This window comes from Cetorhinus maximus, chromosome 22 (genome assembly GCF_964194155.1).
Source record: "Cetorhinus maximus chromosome 22, sCetMax3.hap1.1, whole genome shotgun sequence".
NCBI classification, from domain to species: Eukaryota; Metazoa; Chordata; class Chondrichthyes; order Lamniformes; family Cetorhinidae; genus Cetorhinus; species Cetorhinus maximus.
The window spans coordinates 54,415,444-54,436,293 of record NC_135900.1 but is presented as its reverse complement, the minus strand read 5'-3'; the positions used below and the strand labels follow the sequence as shown (position 1 = coordinate 54,436,293).

Sequence of the window (20,850 nt, the reverse complement as noted above, 5' to 3'; positions counted from 1 at the left end):
TCTACTGCTGAAAGCCTCAGCCATGCTTTTGTTACCTTAAGACCGGACTATTCCAATGTTCTCCGCCCTCTGTAAATTCGAGTTCATCCAAAATTCTGCTGCCATTTCCTAAGTTACACCAAGTCCCATTCACCCATTAGCCTTGTACTCACTGACCCACATTGCGTACAGTGCTGGGCTAATGGTTATGTTAATGAAACCATGATGTTAGTGCTGATGTAAAGGTGGCATCAGGGCCAGATGACCAAGTGGCTCCAACAGAGAAAGATGCAGAACAGTCTGTGCCTTAGGAACCATCTAAATAGTTCCTGGAAAAACTATATACCACCTATCTGAGGTCACTCGTAGACTAGGTTAAACATCTTCAAAACACAATGGTCCACTGATGCATCATTTGAAAATCCTTATCCTCCTGTTCAAATCCTTCCATGACCTCACCCCTCCCTATCTCTGCAACCTCCTCCATCTCTAAAACCCTTTGAGGCCTCTGCCTTACTCCAACTGTGGCCTCTTGTACATCCCCCATTCCTTCCCCACCATTGGCAGCCTGTCTTCAACTGTCTAGGTCCTCAACTCTGGAATTCTCTCCCTAACCCTCTCGCTCTCTCTCCTCCTCCATTAACACATTCCATAAAAACCTACCTCTTTGTCCAAGGTTTTGGTCACCTGCTTCATTCTTTGCCTCTTGTCAACTTTTGTGAAGAGCTTTGGGACATTTTACGAGGTTAAAAGTGCTACATAAATGCAAGTTATTGTTGAAGTGGCAAAATGACACAGGGCTAACCTTCCTTTACAAAGACAATGAGATTAAATGTTTAAAAAGCAGTGCTTTATCAGGCCTGTACATATACAAGTTGCTCTTTATTTAGTGGACCCCTACACAAATACAATGAAAGTGCTGTTATGGCAACAGCCTGTTATCTCATTAAAGACAAGAGAAAAGAAACCAGCGGAAAGCTAATCACTTATTCATATCTTGGCCTTTGCTTCTGACGTATCATTTGTGTTTGTGCTGTTGTGGTTTGGGGGCGGATGTTGCCTTGAAGTCCCCTCTCCTGGCTTTAATCCAGCAGTTCAGTTTGCAGCAAGCACGTTGTGCATTTAAACCCCAACCCCCTCCACATCCAAACATCTTACACATGCCGGACGGCTGCAGAAACGAGCAAGAAGAAGAGAGAAGTAAAGAGTATAATTAAAATACAGGACAACCGGCAGAACTGTTCTCATGCAAAACATACGTTCAGTTGCAGAGGGGAACCCTCTCTACACCGAGACCTCGGTGGATTTGTTCCCTGGGCGCGATGAAACTGACGAGTTCGTGAATTGCATCGTTTGATGAATAAAATATTTGCAGTTGGGCTGCAGGAGCTCCTGATGACTGTTGCTGTTGGCATCTCTCACTGTCGCTGTCAGCAGCGGCTGTAAGTTACGGTAGGTGAAAAGGAATATGTATCTTTTCAGCGGACTAACAATGCTTTTTAATTGCTGCTTTGCATGATGAAGATGAGTGAAATCCCGAGAGGTAGATGGCCATTGAGTCTTACTGTAAAAGCTCGGGGAGGTGTTTAAACGGGGTAGGAATTGTCTTGGAAAAATAGATGCTGCCACAAGAGCTTTTCTCCTCTTCCACGTAACGAGGAACCATATCTTGGCTGAATTTAAAGCAGCAATGTCGGGAGCAGTAATGTTGGACAGGGTGAATAGTGAGAAACTGTCCCCACTCAAGAGTGTATCAAGAACTAGAGGGCACAGATCTAAAATAATTGGCAAAAGAAGTAAAAGAGATGTGAGGAAACATTTTTTTCATCCAGGGGGTGGTTGGAGTCTGGAAGGAACTTCCTGAGAGGGTGGTGGAGGCAGGTTCGATCGAGATATTCAGAAATGAATTGGATTGCTATCTGAAAAGAGAGAATGTGAAAGGTTAAGGGGATAAGGCAGGGGTGTGGGACCATGTACAAAGCTCTTTCAGAGAGCCAGTGTAGACTGGATGGGCTGAATGGCCTCCTTCTGCACTGTAAAGATTCTGTGATTCTGTGGCTAGATTTTTAGAACAAACTCGGATTACTATAGTTTTGCATTGAAATACAACTGTGTGCAGTTTCCAATTTGAATAAGTACTGTAGAATTAATCTGTTTTACTGCCATTTTGGGGAAAAGTTTATTTGAAAGGTCGGTGTTAATTCCACCCCATGAATGCAGCTGAATGCAGTGTTTAAAAAGCCCATGTGCATCTGTAAACGTGGGAATTGTTTCAGCATGAATATTGCCCACAATGTCTTATGGAACCAGGCTGCATGTTGCAGTTGGTTGAGCAAGAATTGTGTTTATAGCTATCCAGCTGTGTGACTCCAGGAGACTGGGTGGCACAGCAAGTTACCATGCTGTCCTTTCATTTCTCAGAGCTTGAGTTTAAATCTAAGCCAGGTCTCATTTCTCTGTTGGCTGTAGGTAAACTGGAAATAAGATTTGGCCAATATGGTGCCAGTTCTGGGTGAGTGCATTGCACTGAAGTAAACATTAAATTGATACTAACTCATAGACCATGAGGATGGTTGCTGCATATTATACTAATGCAGCAGGGGGCACTGTTCTGAGATGTTAGGTTATAGATTGTTGAGAGAGGGGGGTTATTTCTGCATCAAACTGTCGTGTACCTCACCTGGGAGCACTGCCACTGACATTTGATCAGAAAATTGTTTGTTTCCTGGCAATTTACTTTCATGAGCACAAAAAATCATCTCAATTGATGCATAATGAAGGCAGAGTGAATTCGAAAAGCAGATTTACTCTATTCCTTAAGCTGTTTATAACTTTAACTCCAGTCTTCAGTTGGCAATGCAAAATTCGGGCTGACCATCCGTTGCAGTGCTGAATGGGTGTTTCACTTCCAGTGGTGCTGCCTTTTGGGTGAGACATTAAACTGAGACCCAGCCTACCCTCTAAGGTGAACATAAAAGATCCCTTGGCACCGATTTGGTCTTCTCAGTGATCAGGTCAATATTTATCCCTCCACCACCATCATTAAAACAGATTATATAGTCAATATCTCATTGCTGTTTGTGGGATCTTGCTGTGTGCAAATTGGCAGGTGCATTTTTTACATCACAACAGTGCCTACACTTCAAAAGTACTTAAGTGATTGTAAAGCACTCTGAGATGCCCTGGCGTTGTGAATGGAGCTACATACCATATTAGTCGAAGCCAAGACACACACACAAATTTAAAAGGAAATGTTTAGGAAATATTTGGGTGTAATCTTCAGACTATAAAATGCATGGCAATCTAAGGTGACTTTTTTCCAGGAAAAAATGTGTATTATAGCCCAGCAAATATAGTAAATACAAGTTCTTTCTTTTTGTTACAGCATTGTGATATCATTAGTTGCAGCTAAAACTGGTGGTTAATTTGAGATACTAGGCTGAATAATTGTGCCAACATGTTTATAAAAATTATGTTTTAGCATCACTACACACTCAGGTAAGCTATTCAAGGGAGTCTGGGAGTGTGTGCAGACTGTCACTACCACCCTCTTGCCTATCTGCAGTGAGTCTTCATCTTAATCATACTGTCTTGCAGAGGTGCAGTTTGTGCATTTTCTATTTTTTTTTTATTTATTCATGGGATGTGGGCTTCACTGGCTGGGCCAGCATTTATTGCCCATCCCTAATTGCCCTTGAGAAGGTGGTTGTGAGCTGCCTTCTTGATCCGCTGCAGTCCATGTGGTGTAAGTACACCCACAGTGCTGTTAGGGAGGGAGTTCCAGGACTTTGACCCAGTGACAGTGAAGGAACGGCGATATATTTCCAAGTCAGGATGATGAGTGACTTGGAGGGGAACTTCCAGGTGGTGGTGTTCCCATCTATCTGCTGCCCTTGTCCTTCTAGATGGTAGTGGTCATGGGTTTGGAAAGTACAGTCGAAGGAGCCTTGGCGAATTCTCGTGTCCAGTTACAGACCTGGAATGGAAAGGGAAAGAATAGCTCCCCAACTGAAGAAGATGCACGGTCTAGAAAAATTGAGGCAAAAACAATTAAGTAATTCTTACATTTATTTTTTTAAACCAATAAACAAAAATGAGTGCTTGCAAATCTATGGTTGGCGGGCTGTTGGGCTTGGGGGAATTGGATGTTTGCTCATTTATACCAGCCATGTGCAGCCACCACATCTGGCTTCTTGAATGGAACGGATTGCTGTAAGAGCATAGTTAAAATATAGGTAGGCCACCCTTACATTAGCATTGTACAGTAACCAAGTTCACAGAAAAAAAAACCTTCAACACATGAAAAGCAGCTGAATGGCTGTGTTCATTAGACTCCCAATCAATCTTCTTTCTCCCTCTATCTGATTCTGTTTCTCTATCTGTCTGTCACCATCTGTCTGTCTCACTCTCTCTTTCTCTCTGTCACTCTCTTTTTGTCTTTTGCTTTCTTTTTCTTCCTCCCATCTGTCATCAATGCTTTCCTCAACTGTTTATATCTAAAACAGATTGGTTCATTTAGCAAATGCAAGCTTCCATGAGGTGCAAAATCTTGAAAATTAGAAACTGTTTACAAACTTTACGTACAAAAGTCATGTGAAAGAACCTAATCGCATAGAGTATGTAAAAGAAAGTGGGCTCAATACAGTTTTAAATGAGGGACGCATAATTAGCATGTATTTTATACAAAGTATTCCACATTGCTATGAAGTGTTGCGGCAATGGTGTTTGATGTGGTTTCTTTGTTAATGAGGGATCTATGAATTATCTGTTTTATCAGAAAAAAGTAATGTGAAGGCCGTGTCATATGGGCTGTGACCGTCTTGGCAAGACATCTCTCTAATCATTCTGCATATGGCCTTCCTCCATTCTGCACCACGAATGTTGGGGCAAAGTTTTGCTGCACTGTGGCTGATTTGTTCCTGAGGGTGACGCTGTGAAAGGCACCTCCTTTAGAATTCCTTCCAAAGATCAACTAACAGTAATCTGTAAATTCACAGAAATTTCTAAAACAATGTTTTTTTTTGTGTTCTTGACCTTCAGGTTCAGAGGTAAATTAATGTTTTACAGCTTAAAATAAAGTAGCACATTTTTAGATTTTGAAGTTGTGATTGATCTCACTGTACTTTAGCACTTTGACAAAAATTACACCAGACAAGATTGATAGTTTTTTTTGTTTGTTTTGTGATTAATTCTTAAACTGCCAATAGCTCACATGAATGTCTGGTTCTCTGAGCTGGCCAAGTTTTGGAGATTTCAACTCATGCACTGTAACTTTGTGACAAACAATAATATTACAACAAGGATGCTATTGAGAGGTTGAAGGGCAGGTCAATATTGATTCCATTGGTAGGATGGTGAGCGATTACACTGCTCTGTCCTAGATGCTGTTCAGCTTCTTGAATATGATGCATTGCACCCATCCAGGCGAGTGAAGAATATTCCACTGTTCTTCTGACTTGAGCCTCATAGATGATGAAGGGCCTTTAAGAGATCAGAAGGTAAGCCACTTGTTGCAAGTGTACCCTGCCCTGCTTTTGTACCTTTGATGTTAATGTGGCTGGGGCAAATCAGCTTCTGACTAATGGTAACCTTCAAAGATGCTGATGGTGGAGACTTGGTGATGGTAGTGCCACTGAAGGTCACAATGAGATGGCTGGCCTTTCTCTCTCTTGTTCATGATGGCCATTACCTGGCATGTATTGGCATGAATGTTACCTATCATCTGTTAGTCTAAGCCTGGATGTTATTCCAGGTCCTGCTAAGTGCTATAATGAGGTATTTTCATTAGTAGAGTAATTGTGAATGATGCTAAACATGATTTAACACTGGCATCATAAAGCAGCACATTTTAGCAAGCAATGCTACAGCAGAGTTGCTATTATGTACACAAAGTTTTCAGATGCAGAATTTGTTTTTCAAATTATGAAAGAAAACTAGTTACATCTTCAGGCTGCTACTGTACAGAGAAATAATCACTCTTTAAATTGTTTCACAAAGTACCTAAGGTGACCTCAAGCTGCACCTATTTACAGCAGCTAGGTCTTGTGACCTTAAAACAGTCCAACTTGCACACAACTGCAGAATAATACATTTTTATGACATAGTGCTACTGTTCTTAAAAAAGCATATTCTAAAACTTTCCATGAGCACACATGTCATTTCTAAATAATTTATATTATGACCTTTATAAATGTTATTTGCTCACAGAAAGAAGGTTAAATGGCTATATTACAGTTTTCTCGGGCTTCTGAGGTCCAAGAATTGGTTTGGAAATCAAGACTAATTCTCAAAAAGTAGGTACAGATTGACTGAGCGCTTGTTCCAAAACCAGCCTTTCTTATCATTAAGGGCATTAAATCAAACTGGTCATGTCATTGGCATGATTAAGATGATCCTTTAAAGTCTTTGTCAGTACAACACCAGGAACTGCTGACTCACTTACTGAGCAGAGAGCTGCTAAAATGAGTCATCTGGTTGCAGCATTCCAGGAGTTAAAAGTTGCAGACAAATGACCAAGTGCTACTTTTTATCATTTCCCTTGAATTTTCTGCTCTCTCCTGACAAGATATATATTCCTTGTCATAAAGTCCCATAACTGCTTACAGTCCCCTAGTTACTCTTCCAAATAACCATCCTTCATATGTGAGTATAAGTTGTGAGTGCTGGCAGCCTTTTTTTAATGACATGGAGGGACTCACAACTGCTCCCAATTTTGCATTTGTCCAAACTGACATCCACCTATCTGGGTGCAAAAAAAATAACATACACTCTACAAGAATCTTCCTTGTTTGTACAACTTTGTTCCATGTTGGGATGCACCGTTATCCATTGGGAGAGCCACAATTATTGGAACTGACTCTTAGGGTAGAATTCTCAGGTCAGCAGGCGGCCACGATTGGTGGGCCCGGGAGCAGCCAGGGAATGGACCACCGACCATGATCAGTCCCCAACCGCAATTTCATACTGGCCAATTAACGACCAGCTAGCGTGAAATGTGCACTGAAATGCTCAGCATTACCAGGGTGGGGGTGGGAGGAGAGCATGCGTTAAAGTCTGCGCAGGAGTGGGGGACCACAGAACGAAAGCTCCCTGAAGGTAGAGAACTGCCTCAGAAAGCTGAAGAGTTTAAAACCAATCAATGAAGACTGTCCTGTCCACAAAAAGCAGAACAAGTCCAATCCGGCCAATTACCACTCCATCAGTCCTTTCAATTAATCAGCAATGTTGGAAGGTGCCATTGACGGTGCTATCAAGCAGTACTTACTTAGCAATACCCTACCCATCAATCCACAGTTTGGGTACCACCAGATCCAACTCCAGACCCCATCATGGACTTGGTCCAAACATTGGCAATCTGGCATCTGAGCTAATCCTGCCCCTTACCGCAGTGCAACCCTGCCTGGTGTCTCACCATGTGGAGATCCCGCCTCTACCCCATCCTCTAAGTTAAATGCAGTATCAGTGTCTGAGCTGGGGGCTGCAAGTGTGAAGCCAAGTGACAGTGCTGTACCTTCATCATCACTGTCTCCTCACTGTTCCTCCACTGCCTGACCAGGTTGTACCTTTTACTGTGGTGAGAGGGGGTAAGGAGTAAAATGTTTATAGTTCCACCATCTGCCGCTCGTGAATCAGAAGGGAGTCTGGATTGAGGGAGAAGTGGGATGTGAGAAGGAGAATTAGGTATGAGGATAACCTCATCATCATTGATTTGGCCCCACTGCTGACTGTGCTTCAGTAATGACCAGCTGATCTCTTTCATGGAGGTTGGGATCTGGAAGTGTACCTTACCCATCCAGTTAGTTCCTGCTGTCTCCTGAGGTACATCACCTTCTCCTGCAAGAAAGAGGGAAGAAAGTGTGTTAACAAGTGTCATGCAATTTGCTTGAGTCATGTGGCTATCATGGTTGAATAGCTGAGAGTGTGTGCAAACTGTGGGTTGTGGTTGGGAAGCTTGTAGCAGTGCTGAGTTTGTAAGGGTGCAGTGAAGCACACAGATGTTATATGAGTCCTGATCGATAAGAGATTGCTAGCAGGTGAGTGATGAGGGTGTGGTGAAATGAGCAATGTCTGAAGCTAAAAGTTCAATTGGTAGAATATCACAGTTAAAGTTGCATTCACTGACCTTAAACACTCATGTGAGGTCATTGAACTTCTTGCGATCCCACTGCACAGCTATCTGCTCCCATTGATTCTAACCATGTGTCTAAAGGCTGTCCTGTTCCCTCGCAGATACAGGACATCTTTCCTCCTTTCCACCTCCTCCACCAAGACCTCCAAGTGTCTGAAAACCTTGGTGTCCACTCTATGCTGCAAGTAGGGCCATCCCTCATTCTTTCACAGGACAGCTTCATTTCCAGCACAACTCCCAACACTTAAGCCAGAATGCACCTCCCCTTTAGGAGGTATAGCATAACTTTAACTTTAGTGCTAGAAGTATTGGCTTTTGACTGCCTGCTACATGCATCCAATCAACAATGTGGTCAGTGCTGGCTACATGTAGAAATCAGTATATTTCCGCATTACAGTCAACAGCATGGGTTAATCATGCAATGGAATCCCCATACCCATTTTCGGGGCCGATTCAATTTAGCTCCCAGTTTGTAGTATCCAAGCAGCTGCATTTACCCATTTTTTTTCTTCTCCGCCGATGCTGCCAGACCTGCTGAGTTTTTCCAGGTAATTCTGTTTTTGTTTTGCATTTACCCAAGTTATTTCTACTTCCTTCTGGTGAACCAACGTATTTTAAAATATTGAACTGGTGTGTGGGTTAGGAATTGGAGAGAGCTTATAATTTCCTGCTGAATTAAAACTGATATTATTAATTGTTCTCTGCTATATATAACATCCATTGTTAACTTGTCTGATTTTGAAAGTATCTGTAATTATAATCGAACTTCTTAACCTTTTTTTATACAATTATTATTATTGAGGACCATTGTAATTCACAGCTTTTCACGAAAGTGTGGATTCTTATGTAATATTCCCTCCCTTAGCAATGGATTGTTTAAAGTCATTATATTATACAAGCTCACACTGTCACACTGCTCACTGATGGTCTGCAATGTTGCCGTAATGTTTAGCTTCTGTCTTTCACTGTCCCTTTGAGGTTATGTTTCAGATGCTTTGTGCAGGGAAATGGCCCTAATAGGAGTGACCAGCAGCAATTAGAAGCTAATTACAGTCACTGTAGGAAGTTCTCTAGATTAGTTGGTTCTGCTCCTTAGCCTGAAGCCTCAAGATCAGGGGAGAACTGCAGGGGCAGGATTTTATGTCCTGCGGGCGGTCACATGCCCAACCCAATCATGTGTAAAATAGCACGCGATGTCGTCGGGTGAGCGTCCCAATGTGCTCTTGTGCAATATTTCAGTCGGCAGGCATGCCCGAGAGTCGGCAATCCCGCCGACAATTAAGAGGCCAATTAAGGCCCTTAATCAATTCATTGAAAGCTATTTTTTGCTGCCCTTATGGTAGGCGGGTGGGCAAATTGGCCAGGCATCCTTTGGATTTTTTTATGAAACCTCATCCACAGGCGAGATGAGGTTTCCAGCAATGATTTTTAAAAAAACAACTTTTAGACATAATTTTTAATATGCCCCTGTCCATGTGACTGAGTCACATGTGGGGATATGTTTCTCTCACTTTTTAACTCTATAATTTTGTTTCAACAATTCTTCAGCTCCCTGAGTCAGCTCCGTGCCTACAGGGAGCTTTCAGTGCGCACTCCCCCCGTGCATGTGTGGCCTCGCGCTCCTCCCTCCCCCGCCCCAACAGTGATGAGCATCTCAGCGCGCCCTTCACGCTGGCTGGCCGTTAATTGGCTGGCCAGCCAGCGTGAAATCACACTTGGGGGCCGATCGCAGGTGGTGGACCATTTCCCGGCTGCTCCCAGTCTCGCCCGCCCAATGACCGGGAAATCCTGCCCCAGGAATTTATTACTTTTCTATTCAATGGGCTGGATTTTATGCCCACCACCCTCAGCCAGGTGTGTTTTCAGCGGGGTAGGGTGTGGTATGTAAAATACGAGGGGTGGCGAGTGCACTCCCATCCCACCCACCCCCGATCGGATGCCCATGATATGGGCGAGTGGACTGGTGCCAAAATCAGCAGCCCACCCACCATTTCTTTATGAATAGTTAATGGGCGATTGAACTTGTTACCAAGTCAATTGACCCGTGTTTCATGCCGCCCATGCCACAAAACAGTTGGCGTGGGCAGGCAGGTGGGAGTGGGCAAGCCATTTTTGAATTAAAATTTATGTAACGGAAGGAGAGCACAGCCTTCAGGGGGTACCCTATGCAAATTGGGGGGGACCCCTGCCAGGATGTTTACCCCTCCCTCTATCTTTGTGCCTCCCCACCTGGCCTCCAAAAACTTCCCCCCCAGCCCCCTTGCCCAATCCTCCCCCTCCTCATGCTGCCCAATCCCTCCCACCGAAAAAGGCCCAACTTACCTGGCTCGAGCATCCATCTATTCTTCCTGGGCCTCCTTGCAGTCCCAGCAGCACCCACTACTCAGTCCTGGCACTGCTGGGGCTGCTGGAGCTCTCAGGTCAGTTAATCAGGTCAGCCTGCAGCTCTTGAGGGTGGGATTTTCTCCCACTGAGGGGCAGAAGTCCCACTCTCACTTGGTTAGCCCACTGGCAGTGCATTATGGCTGCAGGGCAGGGTTTTTGGGGTCCAATGGCTGTTAGCAATTCTTGTAGTGGGGCAGTGGGGAGGGTGTGAGGCAATGAGTGGAAGCAATATGCACCCACCCACCCGCCCCCCCATGAAATTCCACCCAATGTCTTGAAATATTCATTGAGTAGTATGTAAGTGCAAATTATTATTGTTGTTTTCAAACATCAGGCGTATTCACACATAAAGTCCATCATTATACATGAATGGAAGATAGGGATGACAATCTTTAAGGATTTCCCTGGAAGCTCCAATCTTTAAAGACTAATGTGAAGGTCACTGCTGTAAGCAATCCAGGAGAACAATCTTAGGGGCATTAAATAAATTATGCTTTTTTCACTTTCTTTGTATACTTTTCTTCATTACTTATAAAAATATCAGACATAAGGAAAACAAGCTGTTTGGCTGACTTTGAAAAATCATCCAATCCAGAAGTGAAGCGTCTATTCATTTTCTGATTGGAGGAGGAAGATGGTCCACCATGAGGATGGACATGTTAGGCAACGAATAGTTGGAGTGAGGGGGAGATAGTTGAAAGGCAGGAAGTTGTGTGGTGAAGCCTCCAGGAACCAGTCAATAAGCCTAATGGGGGTCTAAAAAAATAAATGGCAGCTGTCTGTCTCGGGAGATGATGGACTGCGCCCAGGATATATGTCACCAAATGGAGGTAAAGGTTATAAAACATGTGCTGTTTTCAAGAGAGGTTCCAGATATGCAGGATCTGATTCTGAAGGATTTTATAAGCCTAGGAAACACAAGCAGTAATTCTGCCAACTCAAACAAGGTGTCACTGAGTGTTCTAATGCACATTGAAACTACTACAGTCAAATCATCAGTGTGAACATTCTTACTGTCGGGCTGTAATTGTGTTAGAAATGTTAGCAAGGATTACCCTAAAGGCTGAAAAGAGATAAGTCTAGTAATTAACAACTGCAAAGAAGCTTGTAAACTTGTCCTTCAGAAAAGCATTTTACACAATTGATGAAACTCTCCTTAGTTGGGCATATGGTGGAGGTATGTAAACTTAAAATTAAGTCATGTTTGAATTTGAACATGTTTAAAATACATGTAACTACCACAATGTAATAGAGTAACTTTTAAAATAAAACATTTTGAAGTAAGCAGAACTTTTTGAAAAGGAGTATTGAGAAAAACACTATCAAAATGAATAGACGTGTGATTTTTGATGTAGATGAAGTTGCATCACTTGTTTAACAGTAACAAAAGGCTTGTCTGAAGCCTTTCAAAATTGACAATGCCGCTTAATGATGTGACGTCTATAGTCTTCAGTCAAGTTGGACGTTGGCTGCTATATCAAATTTCTGTTCCTAACACTGTCTTGTTCATGATCACAGGAAAGTGTGTTTTTATACTTGCAACTTTACAAAACCTGTGATATGGAAGCTGTCTTGGCTAGTATTGATAATACAGACAGAAGTAATTTGCCTTTGAAATTTGGTAAACCTTTTTTATCAGAACATAACCAGGCAGTTTGGTTTTATGGCACTTTATTTTTATTGCAACATATTTTCATATATAACATTCATTAATAAGAGATAGTAAGTAGAGAGTGAAAGAAGAGAACCTGAAAAGTAACTCTGGAGACTAGTTCGGGTGCATGATTGTCAGTGGCAGGATGTTCCACTGAACTTGCCTGACGACTCACTGTCGGTTATATTTTGGCAGTGCAGCATAGATTTGTGAATTGTTTTTTCAGCATGGATGAAGCACATCTCTTGATGCAGTGCTTAAGTAGGAAATGCTGCAGCTAACCAGGAACAAAGTCCAGCAAGTCCAGCTTTTAGAAAATATTTCCTGATTCAATCTCATAATGAATCTGTGAATTTCTGATAACTTTTCTGTGAGATGGGGGGCTTGCCTTGGAATTGGCATCCAGGTTTTGGGAGTTTTTTTTCAATTACCTCAAGGACTAGCTTGTTATCTATGAATTACTGCAAATGCTGTTGCCAATGTGTACTCTAACCAAAGCAAAAGAAGAGAAATGCTGGTAAAGCAGGTCAGGCAGCGCCTGTGGAGAAAAGGGGGAAAAGGTTAAGATTTCAGAACTACTGAGCTGTTTTTGTACAGAGTTACACCTAAATGGATGACTTTTGCCACACATGTTGCCTGACCTATTGAGTGCTTCCATCATTTTTCTCTTTTTATTTATTTCAGATTTCCAACATCTGCAGTATTTTATATTTTGGCTATTCAGTATCCTTTGGTAAAGAGTAAGGTAAGCAACAAATGTTATCCGAATCAGAATAAACCCCACTGCAGTTGTGAGAAACTGGAAAGCCAGCTGAAGTTGGCCGAAAGAGCAAGGTGATGTTTTAATAAAACCAAAATACGGATTGTGTAGGCGAACAGAAAGGGGAACTGTCTACTTATATCATGATGTGTCAGCCTGCAAGTCACAAGTTAAGATTCCTGTGTAACGGTGACCTTACTTTCTTTCTTGAAATGAATTCCAGACAAATGACAAGTGAGTGGAGTCCAAACTGTAAAGTACTAAAAGTGTTTTGTGAAGTCTATTCTAACAGAAACCTCTGTAATTTATTGGATTGCCTCAATCTCCCAGAATTTCTGTGGGAGTTCTCACAATCTTCTGCAGTAACCTCCCTAAAGAAATACCAACAAATTGGAAGACTTTTTCAGAAATTCTGCTCCCTCCTATTTATCTGCAGTGGACTCCATCAAGCATTAGTTTTTTGAGATGGGAAATAGCAGTATGATTTATCCTGCTTATCACAATGAGGGATGTCAGCAGAAATGGAAGGTAGCCCCACATTCTACAGCCATGTTCTCTCTGAACTATCCTGACAATAATGCACCAGATCCCCAACTTGACAAGGAGATCCCTGAATGCACTTCTTGATGCTTACGTATCCCAAGATAACCTGGGTGATCATAAATGTAAAGAATGAATAGCTTATGCCACAACATTGCACCACTAAGACTGCCTGAAATTATTTCTTTCAGAATGAATTCAAAGGCAAATTGTTAGTGTTAAATGATCTTTGTTCTTAGCAGCTGGTCTTCTTTGTTATCACGATTATAGTAAAAACCAAACAAACACTTAATTGCAGAATCATCTTTCTGCCCACAGATATTGCCAGTTGACTTGATAAATATTGTATTATATTACCTTCAAACTGCTGGAAGCACCTAGTGATAATTCAACCATGCTGTACTTATTACAACCAAATTATCAGTTTGAATAAGCATGATTATTGTACTTTTTCTTCTTCTTTCTGTATCAGCCATGACTAAATTGTTGCACTCTTCTGAGTCAGAAGGTTGTGCGTTCAAGTCCCACTCTACAGACTTCAGCATAAGATGCAAGCTGAAACTTCAGTGCAATACTGAGGGAGTACTGCACTGTCTGAGATACTATTATTTTGAGGAGATGTTAGCCAAGTCCGTCTACCCCCTCAGGTGGATGTAAAAGAACCTATCGCATTATTTTGAAAAAGAGTGGAAAGTTCTCCCTGGTGTCTTGGCAAATATTTACCTCTTAACCAACATCACTTAAAAAATGATTTTGTCATCATTTTGTTGCTGCACTTGGGAGCTTGCAATTCGCAAAATGACTGTCACATTCCCTCTATGACAACAGCGACACTTCACAACTGCTTCATAGGCTGTAAAGTGTTTTGTGAATTCCTGAGATTGTGAACCATGCTAGATCGATGCAAGCCTTGTTTCTTTTGTTTCTTTCTGTCACTATCCACCTCTACTGAAGAGGAGCCGTGTCTTTCTTCCAGATCTTTACCATCTTGCCTGTCTGAAACTGAGCACTATAGAGGTATATGATTAGATCTGGGTCGTTCTTATTTTTCTCAATATTTAAATTTTCTTCTTCCTCTTTCGGAAGAACTGACTCCGTCTAAGGTATGGTTTTACTTGTGTTAGCTAGTTTTCTGTACCTCACACAAATAGGCATCATCATTGATGATGAGCATCATCAGGCTGTTAAACCCATGGAGGATCTCCATAGCAAAACCTGATTCTACCCTCACTTATCAGACATACTTCATGAACAGACAGGTGTGAGTTGACTTTAGTTGGTGAGCTAACCTTTATTTATTGAAAGCACAGGGCTGTCATTTGTATGATCCTGTTTCTGGCTGCTGCACATCATAGTTTATAAGCTCCCTTTCTTAATTCCTGTGCACTTGCCTCATTCTGTAGGGCAGGAAATCCTTCTGGCCCTCTCTGCATTGTTGCCTTTAGCTTCTAGAGGCAGCAATTATGATATTATGCAGATAGCAACAAGCAACATGCAGTGATCCTTGAGGTACTTGCAGGGCTGTATGGTCAAGCTCCACCAGATTCATTCAGGCATCTAAAATAGGATTTAAAAATTCCTGTGGTCTGCTTTCTGAAACCTCTTGTAGTGAAGTGGATCTCATTGCACTGTTGACCTCCGGTCAGGTTTTCTCCTCAATTCTCCAACCAAACTACATTTGTAGATTCCCCATTCAGCGCATGCATCACGAGCATCTTTAGTGTTGCCACCTTGGGTCAGAGCTCTCTGGTTCTAATATTTTTTAACCCTGGAATCTAGAACTCTCTCTCTCTCTCTCTCTCTTTTCTCACTTGGCTATTCCAGAAATGTAACTCACCCTTAGGAATCCTTCATGTTTAACCCAGAATTTCAACTGAATTCTACTGGAAAGGGATGTTCCTTGTTCTGTAGACAGATTGTTCTGAACTGAACCCAAACTGTTTGAACACAGAACCACAGACAGGAATCTGCTCACTCCTATAGTTAACTTCTTGTTGACTCATTCTATTGACTATCTCCCAGGCAGCTTGGCCACGTGATCTGTTCCAGGAAGCCAGGTACTTTACAGTAAATTTTTCAGAGAAATCTACATCTTAAAGGGACCATTCCCCCAACATAAAACATAGATTTTTCTCCCAAAAGCACATCACGCTATCATAGTGAGAATGGGCTGAAGGTTTACAATGCACAGTTGACATATCGCTCCAATTATCTCTGAGAGGAAGCACAACCTTCTGAGCAATGCACCATCCAATTTTTTTTCAGTGTGCAGCTGATTCGTTTGAGTGTACAGGCCCTTTAAATGTTTTTGTATGGCTACAGAGGTGAGATGTGTTAAAGAGACCAACTTACACACAATATGTGCGGGAATTTTTGAATTGCTGTGCAGCCATGGAGCTTAGAGGAAACAATTCTTCGAAGGCCACTGATAGCCAAAAAATTCCAATTAACACCTCCTTGGGTTATTGGCACTTGTGGATTGGTATGAGCACATGGGGGAGTGACTCACTATAGGAGCCTCTAATCTAGATTTTTTTCATATTCCCCATTTCCCTCTGTTCCTCCTTGTTCTTCATTGACTGAATAGAGAAATTCCTTTGGATTAATCTGCATTCAGTGCAGTGCAGAGCAGCATTTTGAGCTGAATGAAATTGGTAGCAAAAGTCCTGATTGAACCTCCAAAGTGCTAAAGAGGTCAGTATGCAAGCAAAATAACAGCAACTTACAGCAGCTGCACACTTAAAACCTCCTCGATATGTTGTCCATCTCAGCAATGCCTTCCTGCAGGGCCACTCACATAGTGGTAGTAATTATTTGGGTGAGGTATAGCTTCACATCTTTGTCCCCGATTATATAGGCAGATCAGATTTCCGGTAGCCTCAAAGGGAACTAGCGCCTATTTTGGATGATAATTCAGATACGGTCTTTTTATAGCAGATTTAAGGTAGTAACCTTTAAGAATCCTAAAATGCACATTAATTTCAAGGAAAGCAATTAAGCTGTGGGTCCCATTTGGATATGGCATTCCATAGGCCAGTTTGGATATGGCTTTTCAAAATTTTTGAATATGATGTGTTTTAGTATTTTCATCTCACGTCAATAAATTAATAACTGTCATGAAACCATATTGTAGATTATAGAGGTGGTTATATATTGCCTTCTTGATACTGGGTTTTGAGTATTAATTAATTTTTTCATTAATACTAATGGAAGAAAGTTTGTAAGTCCTCCTTTTCTGTCTAGATAATGTGGGAATGCAGCTGATTTATTTTCGTTTCTAAATGGGTTTGCTGTAGGAGGTGAGAGTTTCAGGATATCCTGTACTTGAGGCAACAAGAATATACTTCATGACTGTAAAAGTAACACTTACAAAGCTGCGATGAAGATGTGGAACACGGTGTGTAATGGTCATGAAGGAGCGAATTGCCAATGATGCTAAACATTGAAAGAGAGATTTTTCAAGTTAATACGGCATCCCTTGAAGCAGAAACAGACACTGCAATGTTCCTTCCGTTATCTGAGCTATCTTGACCGTGCATGGGCTTCTTTGTCTATCAGGTCCAAGCTAAAGTGATAACTAGGGAATTAACTAGAAAAACAAGAGGGGAAAACATACCTAGAAAAATATCCTTCAACCCCCCAGGAAAAAATTACAGATAGTGACATGACAACTTGGGTCCATTCTAGGGGCAGGATCTCCAGCTCGCCGATGCATAAAATGACGTGGGATGACGTCGGGCAGAACTCCCGACATCAACACGCGTCCTTTCAATTTTCAGGTTGGTGGGGGCTCAGCCGAATCAGCTGTGTGCCCGCCAACCTGTCAGTGGTCAATGGAGGCCATTGACAAACTCATTAACATCATTAATGGACCTGTCCGTCCAACCTTAAGGTTGGCGGGCAGGCCAGGAGCCCTCGGGACTTCAGAGAAAACATGAAACCTCATCCATGGGCAGGATGAGGTTTCATGTAGGTTTTTAAAAATTTAATAAAAGTTTAACTAAAAGCGATGGACATTTCCCAACTCATGTGACAGTGTCACATGAGGGGACATGTGAGGGAAATTTTATCTTTCTATTTTTAGCATTTTTACATTTGGAGCTGATCTCCCTGAGGCAGCACTTAGCCCCAGGGAGATGAGTGTGCTCTTTCATGCTCAGGGAATCCCTCCCCCCCACCCGCCCGCACAGGGAGCACATAGCGCTTCCTGGCGGACATCACGCTTAACAACTGTCATGAAGCCAGCCCATGTGAAATGGCGGCGCACCCCCAATTGGGGGCGCCGATTGGAGACACGCCTCCACGTGCCCGCTCCTGAACGTGTTCCCCCCCCCCGCCCTCCCAGATGGGGGAAAAATTCTGCCCTATGTTCTCATGTTTATAATGCTCAGGTCCAAGTAGGTAAGGAGATCTGGACCTTAAATGGTCCAGGCAACATGCTGTCTGCAAATTGACTGTTTCTTAAGTAGTACAGAACGGACCTTGTATCAACCAGTGCTAAGCATAATTTCATGCTGCTTTATTGGGTGAAGTCAATTATAACCATCAAATGCATCCCCAAGATGTCACACAGGGAGCCAGCCCTCCATTTTGATATCCATTCTTGTGTTTATCTATGTGATGTCTGGTGGGAAACATTTGTGGTTTGGAGAATTAGTCTGTTGGTTTATGAGCTGTTTGAAGACTTCTTTATCTTGACTGAACATGAGTTGAGGGGAAATATTGTTTAATATTCATAACGCAGCATTTTTCACGGTGAGGCTCTGACACCATGCTGAGGTGCTTTTAACACATGGCTGGGTCAAGTGAGATCCAAGACTGTAAAATGGAGGCTACGTACTCCTGAAGGAAGAGTTAGAATGGTTAGAACTAATGTTAGGCTGTAGAGCCTTACTCCTGGGCAAACATTAGGCTATAAAGGCAACATCCTGGCATTTATATAGACAACATATTATGAACAATGAGTTATAAAACTTACACACTGGCAAAAGGAGGGTTTAAAGTCTATGCCATAGTGTGAAATCACCACGATGGTTTCTCTCTTTCCCTGTATGAAAAATGTGGGCCAAACCTTTTTTTCAATAAGACTTTTAACATTAATAGTCATTTAAGAGAGAGTAGTTGTAACAGGAATTTTTGAATGGCAGGATTTTTCACCCCACCACCAGGGGAACGCATCCCTGCCAATCACAGCAGTCCCACTGCCATTTTTGCAGGATACCAGACTTGCACCCCTTAATCAGGCAGAAGTCCTGCCTCAGAGAGCTGGGGCCAATCTGACTGGCCAACTGCTCTGTAATCCCAGCAACATCAGTGGCCAGAACTGGGACTACAAGCAGTCCCCAGATTCTAAATCCTGGAGTTCAGGACCATTTAAGGGCAGGGGATCTCACAGCAGGGAGGGGAGATGAGGCCCGGGGTTGGGGGTAGGGGGGGGTTCTTGATGGAGGGGCCGGTGGTGGGGGACAGAACTCCCGTGGGGACAGACCTCCAGGCTCAAAATATGAACGCGGGTGGGAAGTGGTCCTTAAGCGGCCGATAATTGGCCACTTAAGGGCTTCAATTGGAGCGAGGGTGGGCTGCCCCAGGTCTCGGCCTCATCTTGTAAATTTCCAGACAGGTGGGAGGGCAGCAGGAAGGTCGACCTTGGAAAGAAAAGATGAAACAAGCTGAGGGCCACTTCAGAAACTTCAAAGTAAAAAGCTTATCTTTATTTCTATGCCTGCTGTCATCTGATCCTGAGCCAACCGTATACTTTTGGGTTTTAGAGTGTCAAACCTGGCTGTACTACCCCATCAGTCGGGGAACGGTAAAATTCTGCCCATAGTTTCATGCAATATGAAACAACAATGAACCAAAGAAGAAAAACGACAGAGATGCACTTTGTTGTGGGTGGGATGTTATCTAAATGTACACTTGTAATTTTATTGGAGTAGTACCAACGTAAGGCACTTCACTGGCCTATAGTCAGGCACTAAGTAAAACACACTAAATAACAGGACACTTGATGAAGAAAAATGACCTGGATGTCATTTTAGGGCTGAGCACTTCTGTTGGAAACTTGTTCATAAAAACAAAGTTCATCTGGTGTTGGTGCCCTGTGGGTTGTTTTCCCCAAAGCTCCAGAGTTTTGTAATCTACATTATTATTCAATGGTGCATCAGTGGAGCCATGCTATTGAACACATGTTGAATGTGCAATCACAAGCTTTGTTCAGTAACCAAATTGCCACCGAGTTCCACAAATCCAAAATGGATCAGGCTGTTGGGCAGAGCCTGGACAAAGCTTACTTGATTATGATGTTGTTGATGCCCATGAAGATTACCAGAGGCATTGATGGGAAGTGTGCCATTCTCCATTTTGTACAGAATTCAATGAAGAATTACCTGAAATGAACAAAATGAAAGCCTTGACATTCAAAGCCAATGGGACAGTGAAGGGGTTAATATCTCAGGTTAAATCTAGGAGCATTTATTACTTTAGTGTGTGTTTGGTTGATGAAAACATTTCCCTCAGCAGTTTTCAAATAATTGATGCTTCAGCACCCACCTGAACAATAACTGCAAGTAAGACATTAACTACGATAATGTTCATAACCTTAACAACGAATAGCAACAAAAACACACCATGGAAAACCATGATTGAACCCTTACTCATCTGACCATCAGGATTGCTTTTCAATAATAAAATACTGACTAGCATTAGTATATTGCTTTGTTCTCTTGTTTCTGTAAAGTCTTTTAAGATGTTTATGTTTAAATATGAGTGTTTTATTGGGGAAGAACGGAAAAAAACTCAACCCAATTTTAAAGAGCGGAATTAACATTAGTAAGCATGCAGTCATAAGCCCAGTGATGACCAGGTATCAACCTTACATGTCCAACCTCCCTCACAATAGTACCAGGAACAATTAACATTTGAAATTTAAAAACAGATAAAAGTAAATTATTAATAAGATGTTTTTTTTTAAATGATGATACCCCCTCTTCAAACTGTTTACCTGCAGTATTAACAAAACAAATTTCTCTTAGCACACAGTCACTCTAATTGCATCTTACACATCAGAAAGGACCTGATCTTCTTCACCTGAATGTCAGTATTGTTCAATGGAAATCACCAACTGGCTGCAAATGAGACTATGGCTATACTGTTGCAACCACAGTCACTAATTTTTGTAGAAAATGTCTTATACAAGTGCAGGTAAATGTACTTCACCTGTTAACAAACTTCTACCCTTAATTAGCACATTCCTTAGCTAATATCACCACCTTCAACACCTCTTTGTTCTTTTGTCTGTGACATCTTTTGCCTATCTCCACCTATCACTGGCCCTCTATCTATCCAGCTCTACCTGTCCCACCCCCACCCCCACCCCCTTAAACCAGCTTATATTTCACCCCTATT

At 42.2% G+C, this 20,850-nt stretch overlaps 1 protein-coding gene across 2 annotated transcripts in view; it reads left to right on the top strand.

Annotated features, from left to right (window-relative positions):
- Window positions 1-1,139: 1,139 nt before the first annotated feature.
- Window positions 1,140-20,850, top strand: part of prr5b (proline rich 5b (renal)) — a 98,231-nt gene continuing 78,520 nt past the window's right edge. Inside the window, exons 1-2 of one of the 2 annotated variants that reach the window (XM_078568342.1) lie at window positions 1,140-1,431; window positions 12,831-12,891. The gene's annotated coding sequence lies outside the window, so the exon portion shown is untranslated. The remainder of the gene's footprint in view (window positions 1,432-12,830; window positions 12,892-20,850) is intronic. The other variant, XM_078568343.1, reaches the window with a different exon arrangement.